Here is a 6654-nt window from a genome sequence, read left to right as displayed (position 1 = left end):
TGCTGATGATATGATCTTATATCTAGAAAATCCCAAAGATTCTACCATGAGACCACTGGAATTAATAAACAAGTTCAGCAAAGTCTCAGTTTACAAAAATCAATCTATATTTAAAGCTATCTTGATGATCACTCTTTTCAATTGAACTTTTGTCTTCTGTCAAATAACAAATATTCAAAAACTGAGCTTCTTAGGAATACACCAAAATGCACATTGTTGATTGAAAAGAGCAGCATATGTTTCTGTTATCAGACAGTATGATTAGGAAGCAAGTCTGTGAAGATCTTGTGAAACTTGCCAAAAACTCACCTAGATGAATGGTCAATTTACATTTACATGGAAATGTCCTTAGGGAGTCTTCAGACAAAAATCAAAATTATTCTTTAAAATAACCTGTGTTTTTTTTTTAATAAAGTGGACAAATTTATAAGTGCCATGCCAGGAGGAATGGAAGTAATATTAATATCAGTAGTGGTTAGTTATTGAGCAGCAAATTATCACTAAAGTTCTTAATAAGAGATTAAATATCCTAAATTTCTCATTTGCTTCATAAAAGTGGCTTCTTACATGCCCCAAAACATGAGAGCTATTTTCCAGGGCATGAAAGACAAGAATTTGCTTATCACTTTCTCTACTGAGTGCCACGCATAGCCAGACAAGTATTAAGGATGACAAAGCACAGTCAACAACCTTCCACAGGAAAAAATCAGCTTAAGCTAGTATTGCTGCCTCCATGGCTAAATGATACTCCACGTGCTTAGTGTGCTTCAGGACTTGGGGTTTCAGGCAGCTCCATTCTGCCACTTTTGGTTAATTTGCTTTCCTGACTCCACTGCATCTCATTGAATAATATCTACTTATGCCTTTGATAAATTTGGCAAGGAAGCAAGAACTACTGAAGAAGGATAAGAAAGGAAAATTAAAATAGTACGATGAGAGCATGGAGAAAGCAACACTTTGGAAAGCTAAAATGAGAGATTGAAAAAGAATCTTATGTTAACAATATCCAAAGAATTATTAATAGAACCATCATCTACCTAGTCATACAGATGCTATATATGAAATAGTCCCTGACAATTTGAAAACTCTATCAAATTGGTTGTGTGGTTCTAATTTTCTTTTTCATCTCTAATTTCTCCCCTTTGAATGTCTTTCTTCTCCTTTTCATTATCTTTTATTATTTTGATATTTGATATTATTATGATATTTTCATAGACCCATAATGGCTTTAGTACTATACTATCTAGTATAGAATATTATTTTCACATGAGTAAAAAGCATATTATGTGTTATAATTTCTTTAGTCTATAAACCATGAATTGGCAATGTAATGTGTTTATGTTACTATGAGGTGCCTATTGCTGCTCAACAAACCACACCAAAATATAGTGGCTTAAGAAAACACCACTTTATTTGCTCATGATACTATGAGTCAGAAATTTGAGCTGGGATCAGATAAGCAGTTTTTTGAGGGGCTTCCCCAGGGATGCTCATGTGGCTGCAGTCATGAGATACCTCTGAATGGTCCCAGATGTCTTCATTCACATGTATGTGGCTCTTGGGTGCTATATGTGGACTCTGGCTCATCACTTCTTCTGCATGTGGTCATACATCTTCCAATGACTTCACTTCTTTATGTAGTGGCCTCATGGCTGTGTTTCTAGAGGAAAAGAAGAGTTACTGGGTTTTTTGAGGAGCCATCTTTTGAACTCTTAAAATGTCATTTGTGCACAATTCTGTTGACCAAGGGCAGTCATATATCCAGTCCAGATTCAAGAGATGAGGAAGTAGACTTTATTTCTTGATAGGAGGAATGGCAAAGAGATGGCGAAATACATACACATAGGGATAGGAGAAGTTATTGAGGCCATTTCCTCTCTACCTCACCCAAATCAACCTCAACCTCTAATGCAAAAAGAATATAGGTAGCTAGCACAGGGGAAGAAAAATGCTTTCTTCTACCCTTTTAGGTTCTTTGGCTGGTCTATAATTAGATTGACATTAAGAGAGATTAACAGAAGAAAAACAACTTTAATTACACCTGTACATGGCAGGGTCTACAAAAATGTGAGTCTCAAACAGGTGGCCAGATGATTGAGGTTTATACTCAGATATACATATCATCCTCAGTTTCAGAAAGGTAAAAGGTGGTTAAAGAAAATTGTGGAAGGAGAAAGACCTAATTAAGACAAGATGGCCAGTAAAAGCATCTTAAAACAGAGGTAAGATTAGTTATGCAGACTTAAGTCTAAGCCTTCTTCACTGGTCTCTGGTGATTTAGTTCTTTTCTTCCAGGTGTAGATGGGGAGGCACCCCTACAAATGGAGACTTTTTGTAGATACAAAAGGTAGATACAAAAGATTTTGTAGAAAAATAGATACAAGAGGGTAACTTTTCAGAGCTACTCCTGTGTCTGCAGTTTCTCAAAATATCTAGCTCAAAATAATCAATCTGCCAAAGAGGTATATTTTATAGTGATATATTCTGGATTCCAATAGTCATATTTTGTAGCAATGCATCCTGAACCCCATTACTAATTTAGCTACAAAGCAAACTTTTCTTTCCTATGAGGCATACCATAGTAGTTGGAAAAACATAACCTAGATGATGTGTACAGCAATGAAGGAAGAGTTCCCTTTTTACTGTTTCTGCTTTTTCTTAGTGGAACCTTAATCTCAACTTATTCTAACACATTTTCAAAAATAGCACAAAATGTTTTCTGAATGCAAACGATTTTTGGATTCATATTATTTGTTCATGGCAAATACAGAAAAAAATGACTAGTAATTTCAATAAAATAAAACACTAAAAGAGAAAATATACGGCAAGCATATTTTAGTATTAAGAAACAAATACAAGGCTAGGCATGGTGGCTCATGCTTGTAATCCTAGCACTCTGGGAGGCTGAAGAGGGAGGATTGCTTGAGCTCAGGAGTTCAAGACCAGCCTGAGCAAGAGCGAGACCCTTTCTCTCTTAAAAATAGAAAAATAGCTGGGCATAGTGGCATGTACCTGTAATCCCAGCTACTTGGGAGGCTGAGGCAGGAAAATCGCTTGAGCCTAGGACATGTTTATTTTTTATTTTTATTTTTATTTTTTATTTCAGCATATTATGGGGGTATAAATGTTTAGGTTACATATATTACTTTTGCCCCACCCAAGTCAGAGCTTCAAGCATGTCCATTCCCCAGACGGTGCACACCACACCCATTAGGTGTGTATATACTCATCCCCTTCTCCCCCCTCCCATCTGCCTGATGCCAGATGAATGTTACTACCATATGTACACTTCAGTGTTGGTCAGTTAATAACAATTTGATGGTGAATGAATACATGTTGGTGCTTGTTTTTCCAGAGCGAGACTCCATCTCAAATAAATAAATATATAAATAGAAAGAAATACAAGATAAATTAATTCAGTAAAAAATTGCATCACTTTATCTCCTTCTGTATCTTCCATCGTGGTGTGGGACTTTATTGCTCAAAATAGACCACCAAGGTGGGATCAGAGAAATGGCCAGTTTACGTTGAACTTACTCATTATTGATTTATGGGGGGGGGAGAAGCCATATATTTTAAAAGGGAATGAGTGAGACCTCGTTTAGAATAAAAAAGACTTTTTATTGCTTTAGTATCCCATTGCTCACCTCCTTGACCTACTTGCAAAAATTCAGTCACCACAGTACTTGTAGAATCTAATTCATTGCAAAAACCTAAATGGAAAAAGAGTCCACAAATGTCCCTTGGTAATCTCTTTTAGGGTCCAGTATGAATTTCTGTCAAGTATGTCTTCCTGTTGTCCAATCTAAACCACTCCTGCTGTGAATTAAACATATTCAATGTCTTCTACTCTCAGTGGAAATGAACAGCAGCTGGTTATATTATTAATATAATACTCCTTCATCTACTTGAAGGTTACAGTTTTAAAAAGCCCTCATTTTTTTCTACTCTGAAAAATATGTATAAATCTTGGAATATTTTCTTTATGAGTTGACTGAAGATCGTTAAGTGATCACATGCTCTAAACACTACCAGCATGCCAACATATGAAATAGTAATTTATTAGATAAAGAAAAACTGCCCAAACATTGAGTAGATATATTACACAAAAACCATATTTACCTTAGCTAGTAGTGGAAAAAGAAATGAATCGTATCTGTGTATTCTAAGACCCAGGATGCACATTTACATTTATTTTGCAGAAAAAAGTATGAACTTCATGAGGTTGACAAATTTATCCTAGTTGTTCCCCTCTGAGAATATAGAGACTTTTGTAAGATTGTAAACAAAAGTCTTTTTAAACTTATACCTATTTCAGCAGTAGATATTTGATTTTAATTTTTTACAAAGACAAGTGAAATATTGAAAGACAATCTGAGTCATTTTGAGCAAAAACATAGGTACATGCAAACTCACATGGGATTATAAGTCTGATGGCCATCATGGCATAAAATCTGTGCATAAAAATTAGGAATCTGGCCAGGCCCAGTGGCTCACACCAGTAATCCCAGCACTTTAGGAGGATGAGGTAGGAGGATTCCTTGAGGTCAGGAGTTCGAAGCCAGTCTGGGCATCATAGCAAGACCCCTTTGCTACAAAAATATCTAGGCATGGTGATACATGCCTGTAGTCCTAGCAACTCGTGAGGCTGAGGAGGAGGATTGCTTGAAGCCACTGTACTCCAGCCTGGGCAACAAGGTGAGACTCTGCCTTTAATAAATTAAAAAAAAAAAAAAATTAGGAATCCCAGGATACAGAGTTAAACTTTATCATGGGTATGTAGGACATAGTTGTGATGGGAAGTGGTTTTTTCCACATATTTTTTTAATATCATTTTTTAAAAAGTTAAGTAATGCAAATATGTGAAAAATACATACAAAAGTGAAAATTATTTTGTAGAGTAGAGCTGTTTGGATAGGTTTTCTTTTTAAGGACTATTTTTATTATCTTACAGTTTTAACTTTAAACTTCAGAAAATAGAAACTGCTTAAATTTCATGAATGACTCGAAATCTTTAGGTGACACTAAGTTTAAATCAGAATTGGAAAAGATATTTTTTTCTTGACATGTACCTTAAGGATATTTTAGGGATAGTCATGGGAGCAATGTCTGTCGTTATCACTCACTGTGTTTTAGGAGAGAAGAGAAATGAGACCAAATCTATCCCCAAGGCAAGACTAAGCTCTGTAACTTCTCTGGCCCTGAGAAACAAAGGAGCCATAGATCAATTTACTAACTATAGTGCAATGTCTCCTAGACGGTCAGGAAATGCCACAGATTGCTTTAACTTTGTTTTTTAAAAGATAAGGTCTGCTTCACTCCAAAATATCTGGAGGTTATAATCGTAACAATCATGTACTTTTTTCGTAGATCATCCTTCCCTGCCTGCTCTACAGGTTTGACAGTTTCCTAGTTTCCATCCCTACAGAAACTTTCAGGTCAGATAAAGTGCGGGTAATACTGGCTATACCTACATAGCAAATGGAAATGAAAGATAAGGGCATAAAGAGCTTTCACAAAATGAATCATAGAAAGAAGCAAATTGGTAATGATGTGCTTTTATCTACTTACTTTTCCACATAAACATTAGAAATAATTGGCCCCACTAAACCAACTGGAAATATTCATACCAAATATGACAAAATTTTAATACCTTAGTAAATATACAAACTATATGATGATGCAAAATAAAAAAATATATAATTGGTAAGTTATAAGATATGTGAAAAAATAAAATTCACAAAATATATTATAAAAACATACGTATAGAAAGGTGATCTAGCAATATGGAAATCTCTGATCAGTCATATTTAACTCTCCATTCTGCTCTAAATACAACAACAACAAAAAAAGATTTAAATGGCACTGGGATACATCCCTCCAGAAACAAAAAAAACAAAAACAAAAACAAAAAAATGGTGTCTCTATAAGCTAGAAATAAAAAAAAAAAATTTTCTAAGTAAAAAGATGGGGCTACTCTTGCTAGCATCCTGGACTTCTGGTTGGGGAATGGATAGAGAGATGAGAATTTCAAGTCTGTAGAGTAACTGGGACAGTATCACTAGTCTAAGCTGAGAACCAAGATCAGTTTCATTTTTTAAACTTGAGATGGGTTAAGACTATCTTACCTGTGCACTCTCTATATGGCCATCGTTTATGTTAACATTTCACAGTTGAGGCTGACAGGAAGTACACTCAGCCTCACCGCCAGTACCATTTCCAAACCACCAGGTAGATCAGTGCACTATCCCCAAAATCAACATCATGAAGGACAACTTAGCTGTGAATGTCTGAGTTGTGAATGTAGGTAGTATTTTTGATTAAGAGGGTCTGAGTATCTGAATGAAATGATCACAAAACCAACTAAAGAGGGGAATAAATGGAGGGAGGAGGGTTGGAGGGAGTGAGAAAGAATCAGGGTGTGCCTACAAACTGGAAATCCACAGTCCATGAAGAAAAAAAAAAGCAAAAAAACTGTGTTTTGAACTCAATCCTCTGATGAAAAAGGGAAAAAGAAAAGAATTTAGATCAAAAAAAATTAAGAGCAACAAAAACTGTGCATTGCCAGAAATGGCCAGCCGTCTCGCGAGCTCTTGCTTTCCTTTCCATGGTAGAGACCTGCGACTGTCACCAGAAAGCAGCTGCTGACCCAGG

The sequence above is a fragment of the Eulemur rufifrons genome, chromosome 17 (assembly GCF_041146395.1).
Source record: "Eulemur rufifrons isolate Redbay chromosome 17, OSU_ERuf_1, whole genome shotgun sequence".
Lineage (NCBI taxonomy): Eukaryota > Metazoa > Chordata > Mammalia > Primates > Lemuridae > Eulemur > Eulemur rufifrons.
The sequence above is the reverse complement of the archived record's forward strand: the minus strand, read 5'-3'. Positions refer to the sequence as shown.